Source organism: Monodelphis domestica, chromosome 3 (genome assembly GCF_027887165.1).
Source record: "Monodelphis domestica isolate mMonDom1 chromosome 3, mMonDom1.pri, whole genome shotgun sequence".
In the NCBI taxonomy this organism is placed as follows: domain Eukaryota; kingdom Metazoa; phylum Chordata; class Mammalia; order Didelphimorphia; family Didelphidae; genus Monodelphis; species Monodelphis domestica.
Window position 1 is genome coordinate 184,379,515 of NC_077229.1, and position 18,365 is coordinate 184,397,879.

Below are 18,365 nucleotides of genomic sequence, written 5' to 3' on the forward strand. Positions count from 1 at the left end.
TATGGATTATGACAGTGATAGTGGATCTTTTAGAGACCAAATGCCCAAACTGCACCTTCATGCCCCATTACCCCAGATAGGGGAGGGAGGAAGTACTCCCATTGGGCTGCTGGGTAGAGGGGTGGGTGATGGGAGAAATATCCCCAGGCATGGTGGAGAAGAAGAAGGGAGCAGCCCCTCCGGCACATGTGTCATAGGTTCACCAACAATGGGACTATGGGATAAAATAGAATCTCCCCTCTGTGGTATTTAAATTCCTTCACAGGCCCATTCTCTTTTATACATTACTTCTCTCCATATACATCAAAATTTGGTCAAACTGGCTTTTTTACAATTTCTTATACAGTGAATACTCTATAACTCTGTATACCTTTGCATTGGTGGTCTTGAACACACACTCTCACCTGCCTTTTGGAATATCTTTCTTCCTCTTATGTTCATACTTTCCTTAACCTTTTAGATGTTAGTGACTGCCCCATCCTATTATTATGTGTTCATTATATATATATAATCCATTATGTATACATATATAAACATCAATCTCATATATGTGCATATATTATCCCTCATTAGATTGTAAGCACTTTGAAATGATCAATCCTGCTTCCTTTTTTTTTTAAACCCTTACCTTCTCTTGTAGAATCAGTACTAAATATTGGTTTCAAGGCAGAAGAAGCTAAGTAATTGGGATTAAGTGACTTGTCCAGGGTCACACAGCTAGGAATTATCTGTGGTCAGATTTGAATCCAGGACCTTCTGTCTTCAGGCCTGGCTTTCTATCCACTGAGCTACATTGTTGCTCCTATAGTTAGGATTTGAACCTTGACCTTCAGATTCCACATCCATAATTCTTTATGCTCATCTTTGCGACTGTCCAGAATGAGGATGATGATAGTGCTACTTTAATCTGTCCTAAACAGATCTCATTTGACATATTGTATTCAATTTTGTGCATCAACTTTTAGGAGAAACAAACTTTGAAAAATTAGTGTACCCAGAGGTAGGTGCCTGGGATGCTGAGGAGATTTGATTTATAAAAATTTGGAGAAGAAACTGAGGATGTTTAACCTTGTGAAGAAGCGAAAAGAAGACTTGAAGGGATGTGATCATGGTCTGCAAATATTTGAAGGATTGTTATGTGGAACAAATAGGAACAGTTAGTTGCCTTAATAGAGAGAACTCCAGGCCCTGGAGTTGGGAGGATCTGGATATAAATCTGGCCTCAGGTATTTCCTATCTGTGTGACTGAGTAAGTCACTTAACCCCCATTGCCCAGCCCTTACTGCTATTCTGCCTTAAGACAGAAGATAAGGGTTATTAAAAAAAATCCTGTCCACCTCCAGATAGAGATCAAAGCATGTTTCTTCACTTTATTTTTCTTGCTTTTTTGGGAAACATAGTTAATATGAAAATATATTTTGGATGATTTCATATATATAATGAGTATTATGTTTCTTACCCTTCCAGTAGGTGGGGCTCTGTGGTGGGAGTAAAACAATTTGGAATTAATAAATGAAAAAATATTAAAATAAGAACAGTTAGATGGCACAATGGATGGACCACTGGGCCAGGAGTCAGGAAAGTCTGAGTTCAAATTTAGCCCTCAGACAACTACAAGTTCTGTAAAACACCCAGCAAGTCACTTAACCTCTGTCTGCTTTAGTCTTTAAAATTAGAATAACAAAAACACCTACCTCCCAGGGCTATTGTGGAGAAGAAAAATGAGATTATATTTTCAAAGCCCTTTTCAAACCTTAAAGTGCTAATAAATGGAAGCTGTTTTATTTATTCTATGTGGTTCTAGAGGGCTCAAAGGTATATCCAATTAGTGAAAGATGTATGGAGTCAATTGTTAAGCTATATATATACCTACTATCTTAATTTTATGAGAATGGGGTCTTTAAATGTATGGAGGGTGTTTTAAATAAAGATAAAAGAAAGGGACACACTTTGACAAGTGATTTCCCACAGAACATATTTTTGCATTCACATAATTAACTTGGTAGGAGTAATGTTTTACTGATCACAAAAAAAAAAATTCCCTTGGCCGAATTAAATACAACTTTACAAGTTTTCCTTTTACAAAGTCTTTCTTGTTCATATGTTAAAATCATAAAACTGCTAATGTATTAATAGATCAAAACACAAAGATGACTTTGTTCAACAATCAAGCAAGGAATACTGGAGATACTAAAGTGTAGAGAGGTGAGTGATTTGTCTGAGATCACACAGCTAGTCTATATCTGAGGCAGAAATTAAACCTAGATCTTCTTCCTCACTTAGCTTATTCTCTTCCTGGTCCTATTAATGACTTTCTGGACTTCAAAACCATGTTTTCTGTACTGCTGGCTCAGCCTGGAACTTCCCTCAGTAACTGGATTGCCTTTCCCTGAAACAATCTGTCATCTCTGTGCTCTGTGCTCAGTATTTAATATTTCTCCACAAAATCAGCCCCCCTTCTCCCATTCATGAGTTCTTCCTAGAACTTCCATTTTGTGGAAGGACCTAGCCTAATCATGTTTCATTTTCCTCCCACGTTTGTTTCTGGAGTTCTTGTTTTCCCACCCCAACCAGCTTTTCTGCTCCCTTTTGTGTGTTGTCTTCTTCCATTTGAATGTCAGCTCCTTGAGAGCAGGGGTTGTCTTTCTTTTTGCTTGTTATTTGTATGCCCAGCACTTTAGTATATCACCTAGCATAGAGTAAGTACTTAATGAATGCCGTTTGTTTCCTTCAAGAAAATATTCTTCTGTCAATGAAATATGGCAGCAAATCATGAAACACTGTGACATCAGAAGAATCAAAATTGTGGTTTACCCAAAAGATTGCATTTTCTTTAAAATAAAGATAATAATAGCATCTACCTCCCAGAGTTATTAAATGAGATGATATTTGCAATGTGCTTGGCAAACATTTAAACAATATATAAATGCTAGCTATGATGAAGGAGAAGATGATGATGATGATAATGGAAAGATGCAAAAGGGGCACAAGTTAACTGCAATGTCTTTCCAACAATATATCACTAAGAAATAAATGCTTGGACAAGAGATGAGCTGGTCCTATACATGTTGACTGGTTTTTATATGCAAAATATTCAAAGACTCAGAAAAGAGTCTGTAGCATATCTGGGTACATTCTCTAATGATTCTAACTTAGAAGAAAGTGAATAAGAACTGCCCAGAATGAGAACACACAAAGTACTTTATCAGAAAACTGGACTGGATGACCCCTAACTTCCCTTCTGATACTAAGATTCTATGAATCTAAGTAAAGCAGAATTGTTGATTTATGGGGACTGGGATACAGATTTGGAAATGGCCCCAAGGACCAGAGAGAAAGTCAGCCTTCAGCCCTTTGGTTAAGCATTGCCTTGTTGGTTGGGACCAGCCTCTCCATTTTCTTTCTTTTGTTAGGATTTTTCAATTTGTAACATTTTTAAAGGGAAATAGAAATCATAAATTTTATGGAGGTGATATGAAGGAGATATATAAAAAACCAGATTATATTTATATAGTGCTTTAAGGTTTCTGAAGTATTTTCCATATATTACTTCATTTGAGAGAGGTGCTATTATTATCCCCATTTTATAGATGAGATAACTAAAGCCAAGAAAAGATAAATGATCTGCTCTAGGTCACACAACTAGTAAATGTCTAAGGCAGAATTTGAACTTGGGTCTTCCTGACTCCAAGTCCAACCCTCTATCCATGTGTCACCAAGCTGCGTTAGCTAGAATGAGACAAAAGAATGACATCATTCTTTTGGTGCAACTAAATGATAATAACAACAATAATAAAAGCTAATGTTTTTATGATACTTATTATGTGCTAAGCACTTTATTATTATTATAATACATATATTAAATAAATATATAATATAATATAATAATATAATTCTGGGAGGTAGGAGTTATTATTATCCTCATTTTACAAGTGAGCAAATTGAGGTAAGGAGAGGCAAAGTGAATTGCCCAAAAATCTAAAGCTAGGAAGCATCAGAGACTATATTTGAGTTTAGATTTCTCTGACTTCAGGCCCAGTGCTCTATCCACTGTGTTTCCAAGACAAGAATATCAAGGGGATTTAACGTGAACATGTTCTAAATTATATTATAAAGTAGTAATCAGAACTAGTCATAATATTGATCAATTGATTATTAGACTAGATGAGATAAATAAAACATAGCATCAAAGGCATTATTCAAGAAACCACCCAAAGTATTAGAGCAAGGTCCCTCATTTGTCAAAAGATTCTGTGGGAAAAATAGTAAATAATAGTCGATGAACATTTATTAAGTGCCTGGGCTAGGTAAGCCTTGGGATATAAAAAAAGGCAAAGGATAGCCCTTGCTATTAAGGAGCTCACACCCTGGTAGGAGATGTGCAAACAAGTGATACATCTATTGGAAGTAATCAACAAGAGAGGACAAATTTTACTATTAAGAGAGGAATGAAGAAGGCTTCCTGTAGAACAGAATTCTAGCACAGACTTGAAGGACTCCAGGAACTCAGGGAAGTTAGGAGCAAAAGATGAGAAGAGAGAGAGAGCATTTTATGGAGGAAGGACAGCAAGAGAAAATTCTTGGAGGAAAGATATAGAGGTTCTTGTTCATGGAACAGCCAGGAGGCCAAAGTCACTGGATGGAGTATTTATGGTAGGGGGAGAGAGTTTAAAAAGACTGGAATGGTGTGGGGGCTTAGGAAGGGTTTGAAATGCCAAGCAGAGGATTTTGATTTGATCCTGGAAGTGGTAGTAAGGCATCTTATACCATACTCTAGAATAAGCTTCAAATAAATATGTGATAGTTATGGAAGTTTACATTATGAAAAAAGTAGGAAAAGTGTAAGGAAGTAACTTCTACAGATTAGGGTGAGAATTCTTAACCAAGCAAAGGATAGAAGTTATTAAAAAAAGATAAAATAGGCAATTGTGATGAAAACATTTTAAACTTTCATATGTCAAATTCAATGTAGCTACATGGAGAAAAGCTGTGAATCAAAGAGGGAAATCTTTAAATTTGCTACTTTAGATAAAGCTCTGACATCTAAGCTATGTAGGGCATTTATATATAAATTTCATATATACATATATATGAGAAAGAACCATTACTAAATATATAAGTGGTCAAAACCAGAAGGTTTTTGAAAAAGAAATTAAAATTACCAACACCCATATCAAAGACTTCCATATCTCTAATAATAAGAGAAATGTAAACTAAAATAATCTTAACACTTTACTTTTCACACAAGAGATTGCTAAAGTTTACATAAGTCATATATGGTAAATACTGGAGGACCTTAGGAAGCTGGGCACACTAAAGCAGTGTGTTTGGGGCTGCAGATTGTTCTGATTAACTCCAGAAGCTAAGTGGCCCAGGAGTCAGGAAGATTTAACTTCTTAACTTGTTTTCATGACATGTGCTAGCTGTGTGACTCTGGGCAAGTCACTTAACCCTGTTTGCCTCACTTTCCCCATGTGTAAAGTGAGCTGGACAAAGAATTGGGAAACCACTGTAGTATCTCTGCTAAGAGAACTCCAAACAGGGTCACAGAGGATCAGATATAACTGAAAATGACAAAACAATAACAATTATATAAAACAATTTGGAATTATATTAAAAATGTCACTAATCTGTTCATATTTTTTGACCCTTCAATATTATCAGGAAGTCAAAAGTCATGACATAAAAATATCCATAACAGTACTTGTTAATAGAAGCATCTTTTTGGGTACAAAATGGGTACCCAGAAGTTGGGACAATCTAAACAAATTAAGGTAGATGAAAGTAATGGAATCAAGAGCAGGGATTGCTTTGTTTCTATCTTTGTATCCATAATATCTAGCCCAGTTCCTGGTGCAGAGTAGACATTTATTTGAATATTGTTGAATTGAAATTTCATTTAATTACATTTTTTTGTTATAAAGGGAGGATTCTATGGGAGTGACGTAATTGGAAAGTAATAACATTTTTTAAAATGTCTAAAACTTAAAAAAATACTCTTGAAGGTATGGCTTTCAATGATCTTGTGAGACATATTTCATCATATACAAACCTTTTAGTATTCTCTGTTTCCAAGATATCAAGCAGCTTGTAAGCATGGTTTAGCTCATAAGATACACCCAGGGCAATAGACTTGTAACACAAATTATTTTATTTTTTAAAACTCTGATCTCCTTAGTATCAGTTTTAAAATAGAAGAGCAGCAAGTGCTAGCTATATGGGATTAAGCGACTTGCCTAGAGTCACACAGCCAGGAAGTATCTCAGGTCACATTTGAACCCAGGCCTCCTATCTCCAGGCCAATTACTCTATTGGCTGAGCTTCCTAGCTTCCCCAACACGTTATTTTAATTCTCATGGATTTAGTTTCCTCATCTGTAAAACAAAGAGTTTTGGCAAAATGATCTCTAAAATCTCTTTAAAACATTAAAGTTTGACATTTCCATTTTGTTCTCAAAGTTCCTTGATACTACAAAAACTATCTATGAACAGATTTATTAATATTAATTTGTTAATATAATTTAATTAAACAACATATATTAAGGAACAATCAAGGAGTTTCATCCCTATACAACCTCATTGGAATTTTTTACTCAGCCCATTTTTACATTATCATTTAATTAGACTTAAATCATGCCATGATTAACCTTGTTCTCACTGTCAGTCTTATGTAGTTTGACAAGCTGGATAACTAATGTAGTTTGTTTACAATATTTAGTTATTAATTTATTTGCCTTTCATGAGAGTTTCACAGAAATGTATTTACACTTTCCTAAAAGTCAGCTTTTGGTAGTTTTCTCTGAACACATCTGCATGCTGGCACTTCCTTCCTCTCTTTATGTACACAAACAGGATGTGTTGAGCAACTTCTGAGAAATAGAAGTCACCTGGTATAGCTGATGTACCATAGGGATGAACATCAATGATATGGGGAATTTTTTCCCTCCCATTTGTTCTTAGAAAGTAGTGGTCAAACAAAGAAAGACTTTGAATTCTTTGAGTCCCAAAGGATGATGAATACTCCTTAATGATACTGTAAAATGTGATAATATTCCTTGATATTTTTTGATGAACTTCTGATAAGTAGTAATTATTTTAACTATAGTTGCTGATTTTCCTTCATTCTCAAACTATATTCAGTAACGACAGATCAAAGTTTTAAATATTTTAATCATATAAATGTTAAAAAACAGTGGGATAGGTAACAGATATAAGCAGGAAAAAGATTAATATAAAAATACAAAAAGTACAAAAAAGAATACAAAGAATCAAGGCTGTGGTTTAATCTCATGTCATCCAAATGATAATAGATTGGTAATCTTCAGCAAACTTTATTTGACTTTTTTATCTGCTTTCTCCTGTATGGCATCCAGGTCTGATAGACAACAGTAGCACAAAATCTGAACATATTTTGTTGTTGAAACTGCAGTATACATGGACAAAAGTTTTAAGTTATTTTGGTAAAATAAATACTTGTAAAATATTGCCTACCTGCCTTATGAAACTAGATTAAGTATTTTCCCCAATCATAGGTCTGGAAATATCTTAAGATTTTTGAATTGGCCCCTTTGCCTTTAGATAGGCTGGTATAAGTATTCATGATATTGGAACACATCTAATTTTAAACAAATTCTTGGAAAGATAATCATCATTGTTATCACTTCATGAATACCTCTTCTTCACACCTGCTGAAATTTTTTCCTAAAGCATAGATCAACATGTGATTTCCCTACTTAATAGATTACAATGACTCCCTGTTGCCTTTCAAATCAGATATAAATTCCTATTTAGCATTTAAAGTCCTTCACAATCTGACCCCATCCTATCTTTCCACTTTGATCATACATGATTTCCCTTCTAGTCAAACTGACTTTGTTTTTCTTCTCACATGATACATATCATCCTATGTCTTTGAGTTTGTACTAGCTATCCCCCATTCCTGGAATAAATTTCTTTTCCCCTTCCATTTTTTGGAAACTTATGTTTTCTTAAAGAATCAGCATGACTCATCATCACCATGAAGCCTTTCATGATTCCTTCTCTCCCCACTTTCTTGCTAGTGACTTTCAAAAATGTACATTGTATGCATTTTTTTGTCAATTAGTTAGTTAGTTAGGAATAGTTGATCAGGACATCCTTTGTGAATTTATTTCCTCTGAGTTTAGGTGAAGTAATAACAGAAAATAAAGGAGCAAGTCAACAAAGACAATAAAATGTTATGATTTTAAATGAAGTGCAAAAAAGGCGTTTTCACTCTATATTTTTGTAAGGTATGACAGATCACTTCTTGATGGAATTAGATTGCATCTAGCTATTGTCTATCAAAAGCCTGGTAGCCTTATATAAAACTGAAGCATATTTTCTAAGGACTTAGTCTTCAAGGATATTGTTCTATAATGTGAATGTGAAAAGATCCACCATAACTTCAGCTCATGATGTGTGGAAAGGAGGTTCAATGGCTTGTGCCCTCTCCTTCCTAGGATGGAACTTATCTTCATTATAGTCAGAACTGTCCTTATTCAATGCCTCCCCCCACCCCCTCTTTACTCTCCTTCTCTGTCCTCTCTTGTTCCTGTGCTAGTCTCCAGCTTCTCCAAACCTTCCTTCCTAGGTCCCAGTCCCTCAGGGAAATTATTTAATTATTACTTGGACACCTATAGAAGGAGTTACGTATATGTCACTGAGAAAATCAGTACTTTCCCCCTCCCAACTGAAACCTTCCCAACCCCATCATCTGTGATGGACATCCCTCAGAGGGTGCGTTTGATGCTCCAAGACAGGGAGTAGATAATAAGCACATCTCCTTCTCTTAATTTTCAGTGAGATAAGAATCTTACAGTATGAATAATCTTCAATGGAATGTGACAGCTGATCTTATTATATGATCTTTCTCCCCAAATCCACACCTTTTCTGAGCTTCACTATTATTATTGAAAGCTCCATCATCCTTCCAATCTCCCAGATTTACAACCTTGGTGTCATACTCAATTCTCTCTCTTTCACCTGATATATCTCATCCATGGCCAAATCTTGTTTGTTTGTTGTTGTTGTTTTCTATCTCTACAAAATATATTCAACAATATATTACATATCTAGAAAAATGATACTAGCTGCCACCATAGTAGTAGATACAATCATCAAAGGAGGGGATATAGATTGAGAAGAGAGTTGAAACTAGAGCCTTGTTGAATGTGCACATCTGGAGGATTAGAGGAGTAGATAAAGGAATCAAGTAGTTGGGAAGTAGGCAAAGAATTGGGAGCATGTAATATGTTAGAAATTAAATGAATGGACAGTATTAAAGAGTTATTGGTTAAAAGTATCAAATATAGGGTAAATGAGGGGAAGACCTGAGGAACAGCTTGGGATTTGGCAATTAGAAGGTTGTCATTGACCTTTCAAAGAAGAGCTTTAATATAGTTCCAGGAATGGAAACAAAATTGAAAGAGATTAGGAAATTAGTGACTAAATTCCTTCTTTCCTGTTTTTCTCCTTCTGTCTGCCCTTTCATTGACTCTATTCTGCTCTGCTCTTTTTCTATGGAACTAACTCCCCCCCCCTCCCCCAGGTCAATTTTTTATACTTATTGTCATGTCTTCCTGGAATCAATTAGAGATAATAGACTGGGTATGCCTATATAAAATAAACAATTAAAAAAATAGTACAATATACTTAACATTAAAGCTATGTGGAACATTATGTCGTCTGCTTTTGATAACATAGCCTTGATTACTAATTTCCTATTTCCCAACAGAGAAACTAGTGACTAACCTGATTCTGTGGTAGAATACTCATGGGAGTGTACTATTTATTCATAAACATTTATAAAGGTTAAACTGGATTACTATCCCTTTAAAGCCCAGGAGAGTGTTAGTTCTACTCCCTCTTAGGAATGATTGGGCCTATTTTTAATTAATTCCTAAATCCCGTCCATACACTGCCTTACTATCTATTTTTCCCAATGCAAGGTCATTAGGTAATGGGTACAGCCAAATGCTACTCAAGGGAACACAACTATTCCTCCATATTCCTTTCTTCCCTAAGCCTCTTCCTCTCAATTCTCTTTTTTTCTACAATGATATAGGAAGACAAACAATTATCTATCCATTCCATGTATTTTATTAAATGCTCTTTTCTCTATTGTCAGGATAAATTTTAGGCCTCTGTTTTTGGTTAACACACAGACTTAGAAACCATATACAAAGATACAGTAAAGCTAATTGTGAGAGACAATATTGAGCAGTCAGTATTTATTAAGTACCTGTTATGTATTAGGCACTTAGCATAGTGCTAGCGATACAAAGAAAGGCAAAAAATAGTTCATTAAAGAGCTAACATTTTAATAGGAGAGGTAAAACATGCAAACAACCTAGCACAAATAAGACATACAGAATAAGTTGGAAATAATCAATAGAGGGCATTAGCACTGGGGAGGGCTGGGAAAGACTTCTTACAGAAAGTGGGACTTAAGTTGGAACATGAATGAAGTCAGGGAAGTCAAGAGACAGAGAAGAGATGAGAGAACATTTATGTATGGAGGCCAACCAGTAAAAATACCCAGAGTTAGGAGATAGACTGTCTTGTGCAAGGGACAGCAAAAAAGTGAGTATTGTTGGATTTTAGAGTATATTGGTGGTGAAGGGAGATAAATAATGTATAACAAGACGGGAAAGGTAGGAAGGGGCTAAGTTATGGATGGCTTTGAATTCCAAACAGAAGATTCCATATTTTATCTAGTAGAACCATTGGAGTTTATTGAATAAGGGTAGGGATGTGACCGTCAGTCCTGAGGTCTGGGAAGAACAATTTGACAGATGAATGGAGGATGTACTCAAGTAGAGAGACCAATCAGAAAACAATTACAATAATCCAGGCACGAGTTTTCCATGTTGCAAATAGCTTTTTCAGAATGTGGTTTAAAAAGACCAAAACATGGTATGAAAGGGAATTTGAGCTCATGCTCCTTATCGTAGAACCTTTGGAGACTTGGAGGTCGCTTCTCAACTGGTAAATATATTCCCAAGAAATATGCCGGAATTCCAGACAAACCAATTCCAATTCCAATGAAGGAATTAATAGTGTCACTGTAGAGAGGTATAATCACCAAGAAGAGAATACACAGGCAATAAACCACTGGAAAGAAAAGGCTGAGCTGGTATTAAAAGGAAACAAAAAGTAGAAGAAACTGAATGGAGGGGGAGAAGAAGAACTGCTAATTTCTTCAGTTTTGCCTTTTTAAAAAAACCTTTACCTTTCGTTTTGGAGTCAATACTGTGTATTGGCTCCAAGGGAGAAGAGTGGTAAGGGCTAAGCAATGGGGGTCAAGTGATTTGCCCAGAGTCACACAGCTAGGAAGTGTCTGAGACCAGATTTGAACCTAGGACCTTCCGTCTCTGGGCCTGACTCTTAATCCACTGAGCCACCCAGCTGCCCCAATATTTAAAGCATTCTTGAAGGAAACATAAATTTCTTTTCTTCTCTAATTTTATGATCCTATTCTTCTATTCTTTCCCCCATATTTTTCCTTTCATCCCCTTTTGTATTCTACCCTATTCTTTTGTATTATTTTTTTCTTCATATCCTTTATCATGGATATAGTTTCCCTTTATTGTTTTGTTTCCTTTTAGGAAACAACTGGTATTTTACTTTCCCAAATCTATCTTTTAATTAAAATTGTTTCATTCTTTGGGAAAATTGTCTACTATGAATTAAATGTACTGTAAGAAAATGAAATTAACATCATGTGTTTGGTACCAGGTAAAGTGGATACAGTGATAGACTTGGAGACAGGAAAACACGAGTTCAAATTTTGCCACTGACACTTAGTTGTATGACCCTGGGGAAATCACTTAACCTTTATTTGCCTCAGTTTCCTTAACTGTAAAATGGGCATAATAGTACCTACATTATAGGGTGGTTGTGAGGATCAAATATGATATATTATTATAATTGTTATATTGATTTACATATACATATAAATAGATAACACTTGTTATGTACTTAGCACAGTGTCTGATATGTAGTAGGCACTATATAAGTGCTATTATTGTTAATTCTTGATTTTAAAAAGAAATGTTGGATTTGCCTATAATTATAAGATAAGAAGATACCAATTAAACATATCTCTCTCTCTGTATATATATCTATATATCTATATATATAGTCTGGAAATTCTGTCTGGAAATTCAGAGGCTACTCATAGAAGTACTTGATTGATACAGAAGCTATGCTCTGCTCTCCTTTTGAGGGCTTATTACCTTAATTTTTTTCAACCCTTACCTTCTGTCTCAGTATCAATTCCAAGAGTGTCAAAGGCTAGGCAATCAGGAGTAAGTTAATTGCCTAGAGTCACATATCTAGGAAGTACCTGAAGCCAGATTTGAACCCAGGAAGTTTCTGACTTGAGGCCAGCTCTTTATATTCATGCTGACTTTAGTGTGGACACCCTATTATCATGGCTCATTATAGCTTGGAATTTCTGAGCTCAAGTTCTGCCAGCCTGAGCTTCCCTGGCAACTGGTTTTATAAATAAGTACCATTCTCCCAGACTCACACAGAGCAACTTATATACCAGACACTAGGTCCTAAAGAATTTTACTCACTTTGATTGGCCTTGGCCTATTGGGCTCTAAGAATCTCAAGTATATTAATCCTGCAATAGATAACCCAACAAATAGCCAGTAGCTGAATGAATAGTAGTTTATGAGTTGAAAGACATCTTCCACCAGGAGATAAAGCAATGCTGTTAATCCCTATAAAAGATTTTAAAAATCCATTAATAAGGCCAGGTTGAATATTAAATTCATGTTAGCATAAATGATAATAATAACTCCATAATAATAATAACTGGTAATAACTTACCTGGATACTGAACTTTAAATTTATCTTTACAAAAGTCCTGTGAAGTAAGTTCTATAGGATGTCTATGTCAGCGTAGTAGGGAATCTCCCTACTGGTACTTAACAACTAGTCATTTGTAATATATAAAGTATATTATAAATATTATTATATTCATTTTACTAATGAAGAAACTGAGGCAGAATTTGAACTCAGATATTATTGACTCCTAGTTCAACATTCTTTGATTACATACCTATAAAGTATTCCATTATTGATTATCTATTTATCCCATTTACTATCTTAGCTTCCTACTCAAGAATATAGAGAACATTTATTACCTGTTGCCTAATATACATGTTATCTCAACCTGGCATCTAGTACTTCCTCAATTACACCATGGCCCCTTGGGTTTTCTGGCACATGTCTCTTAATAAAGTGTGATGATTTCTATTTGCAAGTATGGGAGGTGGGTGAAGGGCCAAGAGACCTTTGGTACAGGGGCCAGAATGCAAGGCAAAATTCTACAGTTTTGCCTTCCTTCCTATAATGTTCTCAAGTGCCTCATTGAGGATTACTGAAACTTCAAGGCTGTTTAAATGCCCTGTTCATGATGGGAATTGAAAGAAATTTGCTTCATTCATCTCACCCAGTTGGAGAGGATAGGGCATTGGTAAAGCACTAAGGATAGAGTATTTGGGGGGAATAGACATGGCCAAGACTGGGTAACCCTTTGGGGTACAGTTCAGGTGGTGAGCCACTGAAAATGTGTTGACTAGCTCCATATGTGTGACATTGTCCCCTTTATCTAAGGAAGAAGACATGATAGCCTTAGCAGCCAACAACAGTATAGCAAAGGAGCAGTGAACAGCAGCTTTGGAGATAGAGAACAATGAGATAAGGTTGAGTTTCAAGGAATGATATCTATGGAGGAAACTAGAGTGAGAGTGCTGAGAAAGAGAGGCACAATAGATGGTAGTAAGATGGAGTCATATGGAGTGTTCCAGTCATGACACAGTCATCTCAGAGCATTAGCTATACAGGAATTGTTCCTTTCCACTAAGCAAAAATGAAAGTCTTTGGAATATTATAGCCTTTCATCTATGAGAGACTAAAAATGAGTCTATTACTAGATTTTATCCATTATTTATTTGGCTATTCTGTGCCAACTAAATGCTATTATTTGGTGTAAAGGATTATATAAAATAGACAGGAATAGATTTGTTATTTATGCAGGAGTTATCCAGTCATCTCCATATAGTCAGAGTATCAATTTGTCAGAGATAAGACAAAAATCAGTAAAAGAACAAGAAGATGAGGAAGAAGAAAAAGAATAAGGAGAAAAACAATAATAAGTAAAAACATGGGAAACAATTGAAACAGCTTAACCCTGAATTAATTGAACAGCTACTTGAAAATAAAACTGGGAAATGGACAAGAGATGTGACAATATTTTTATATCTAAGTTGAATGAAATAAATTAATTACAATAACAAAGAGACAAAAAGAACCTAGAAAGCATCATAGTTACCAAAGACTGGACTTACTGCTAGAGATAGCTACCTATGTGGACTAAAATATTTTTCTGCCAGGTTGAAACACTCTCTGCCCTCCAAGGCCAGGTGCATCCCTCAGGTGAAACACCCTTTCAGCTACTCCAGCAAGACAATGCCCTGAATCCAGACCAGACTAGGTACTTCTCAGTCACAACAGCCACAGATCACGATATGATACAAGATTCTGTGAACAAGGAACTGGACTCCAGCCACATGGTCTTACACCCCCTAAACCAGAGATATGTCTCCTCACCAGGCTATATCAAGCCCCCACCGAAGGCTAGGAAAAGACTCACCTATGACCCTTGATCTTCCTTTCCCCAGCTGACCCCCAAGAAGTCTGGCCCAATGCTGGCTGCCTCTGTTCATTACTGATTACAGAGCTCTCTAGTCACTTCCTCTTCTTAGGAAGCTTCTTTTTCCCTTCTGTCAGTGTTTCTCTACCTCCCAAACTGCTCCCAACCTCTAATTCTTTGAAAAGCCCACACTGGAATACTATACAAATAAATGGAAATCCTCATGGCAAAATTTTAAGGAAAATTATGATTTTATTTTTCCTCAATGTACATTAAGCAAACAAAAGGGAAAAGATTCCACAACGAAGGCCGAAAGAGTGTGCACAAAAGCAGACGTCCCAAATGAATGCCGACATATAAGACTTTATGGCTTCTTCCAACCATCTCATGACCTTCCCAATAAAGGTGATGCAAGGTCTTGGACAATTTTTGAATTGAGCTGAGGAAAGGTGCTGATCTTCATGAGTTTGCTACTTGCATATTTATTCTTGATGGCAATAAATTTTGTCAAGTTTTCATTTACTTTTACTATATTCTTGGCCATATGTTGCATGACTTCCAACACATCATTCTCAGTGTAACCAGTATAATACTGTTGCTTTAGGCTCCATTTCCCTTGACCTAAAACCTTTTGAGATAAGCAAGAAGCAGCAGCAGCTATCTCAGAAGGATGGTAGTGCACCATGTCATAGTCAACAATCGTCAGCTCCATCAGGTATTTGGCTAACGAAGAAGGGTGATGGATGGTTATGAGCAGGATGGTCTTATAAAGCTTACAAAAACAGGGAATAAACCCAACATGAAAAAAAAAAAAACCATCAAAGAATATTCAAGGGTAAAAATGGAAGACTACAAAGAGAAGAAAAAAAGAAAAAGTTTTGCCAAAAAATCCCAAAACTTTTCGATAAACTTTTTTGTCCATCAAGGATGTTATAATAATCAGTCTCAGTTATGCCTGTAGAAGGAATTGAAATAGCACTAAAGAGACTAAAGATAGGAAAAGGAGCCTGATTCAATTATGTATATTTAGAGAAGATCTCTGCTCAAGATCATATATATTATTTTTTAAACCTTTTCCTTCTGTCTTAAAATCAATATTGTGTATTGGTTTCAAGGCAGAAGAGGGGTGAGGGATAGACAATGTGGGTTAAGTGTCTTGCAGCTAGGAAGTATCTGAGGCCGGATCAAGGAGATAAATTTGTAAGAGTTGAAGACCTAATAATGAGATATCTGAAGGAGGAAAAGATGCCAAAAGCACCTTAACAAAAGCAGACCTGGGGTATTCCTGCCAAAACAAACCCAGGAACCACATTAACATAATTATTAAGCACTATTTTCACAAATTAAAGTCAGTTCTAAATAAATGGAGAAATATTAACTTTTTGATGTTTGGCAGAGCCAATATAATTAAAATGGCAATCCTATGTAAACTAATATACTTATTCATGCAATCCCAATTAAATTACCAAAAATTAGTTTATCAAGTTATGGAATATGATTGTATTGGAGTACATACAAAACTGTAAACTGATTTTTTAAAAAGCTGGCAAGAACTATACAAGATAATAAACAGTGAAATGAGTAGAACCAAGAGAACATTATATATGCCCATAAAACTAATAATAGAAGGATAAACTAAGACATTACTTCCAGAACATATTGGCCTCCGTGATGGTATCCTATGTGAAGTGGGGCGGGTGAGGGAGAGGTTGGGATACTAGTGAATGAGATCTATTAATTACATATGAAGAAAGGTAAGTTATATAAACAGATTTGTGATTTGGTTTGTATAATATCTTCTTTGTTCTTATATATGGAAATGCTTGGGTTTTTTTGGATTTATAAACATTTGGAATAATAAAAAAGGAAAAAATAAACAGCAGACCTTAAATACTGAAAAAAGGTGACTTAAGACCACCAATGCCTCCTCATCAATTTGCCTCTTTTTCCATCAATACAAAATCTTTATGTGAATCAAAAATACACAAATCAAGTATATCCTCAGTGATGATATCATTAGGGAACAAGAGGGTTTTCACAAGCAGTATTCAATGAAAATCTATATCTTTATCATTTCACAATTAACTGAAAGATGCAATGAGTATCAAATCCCAATGTGTTTATTATGGGATGACTATGAAAAATAGAATATAAAACTGGATACCATGTCCCAAAATTAATATGATTCTGGCAGAACACAGTGGAATTATAACTTTCTTTGTTCTGGACACTGTTCCTCTTTTAAAGAAAGCCTACAAGCACATTCACTTTTCTCCCCTTTTTCTTTAAAAAAATACCTTACCTTTCATCTTAGAATCAATACTATGTTCCAAGGCAGAAGAGCAGTGACTTGCTCAAGGTCACACAATTTGGAAGTATCTGAGGCTAGATTTACATCTAGGATCTTCCATCTCTATGTCTGGCTCTCAATTCACTGAGGTAACTAGCTGCCCCCAGCACATTCACTTTCATTACTGTAATAAATAATAAGGGACTATATTGATTGGTAATTGATAACTAAAGATCAGGCAATTTCTCTCTTCCACATTACTGCCACATCTCACTCCTGAGCAGCAAAATCCATTGCAGTAGAGATGAAGCCTATAAAAAATCTTATGCTTAAGCTACATATCCTTTCGGATCCAGACTATTAAAAAAGATCATTTGCTAAAAGGATCACTAAAAACTGTCTAGAGTTGTAGAAATAGAGCTTTCAGTTGTTCTAAGACTCTGTGTGAAGTAGAAGAAAGAGCATGGGATTTGGAATCAGAATATAGGGGTTCACATCTCAGTCCTACCACTATGTGATTTTGGATAAGTTAACATCACTGAATCTCAGTTTGCTCATCGATAAAAAAACAAACAAACCCTAGATCAAATGTTTCTAAGGCCCCTTCCAGGTCTAATGTACTATGATTCTATAAATGAAAGGAAGATGGGCAAACATGACCATTAGTTTCTCCTTCTATCTCAAACAGACTGAATCATGAGTTCTGACATCTTCCCAGTTCCATTTCAAGAAAAGATGATCCTAGAGGGCATTGGATGACTTAGAACATATTTTTTTGGAGTGATGTGCAGAACATTTATGCAAACAGAACTATCTGCTGCTCTACTGCAAAGCTAGTTTCCCATTCATCTCTAGCCATCACCTTAGGCACATAAAGTGAGTTGAGTTCAACTGAAGGTCTTTTATAAGTATTTTTTTTCCTGGATGGAAACCCAAGGAGAGAGCCAGATCCAATATGCCTCAGACTTTCTTGCTGAATTAGGACTATTTCTTCATTTGAGATTATTTCTTAATTTAATTCTCAGCTGAATGAAAAAAATGAAGTAGAAGAGAGAGTTTGTCAAAATCTGTTTTATGTAATATAAGAAGTACTTTTACTTACGTTGAAGAAAAGGGCAGGTACTGGGGTAAAACAATTCACATGTATCATACTTAAGCTGCAAGGAGGTGCCCTTCTCGTGAGGCGACATAAAATAGTCTGGAAAACAGGTGGGAGAATTGGAAGACTTGGGTTTGCATTCACTAGATACTTATTTTTAAACTTGCTTTTTTTTTATCTTGAACTTAAACATGAACATTTTAACTCATAAAAGACAGAGGAAAAGGATTGTTGATGAAACTGTGAATTATTACATGCAGTTTAAAAAGTATATATTAAATATGTGCC

At 35.5% G+C, this 18,365-nt stretch overlaps 1 pseudogene; it reads right to left on the reverse strand.

Annotated features, from left to right (window-relative positions):
- The window catches only part of LOC130458084 (putative high mobility group protein B1-like 1), a 109,615-nt pseudogene that overhangs the window by 83,175 nt on the left and 8,075 nt on the right, over nucleotides 1–18,365 (reverse strand).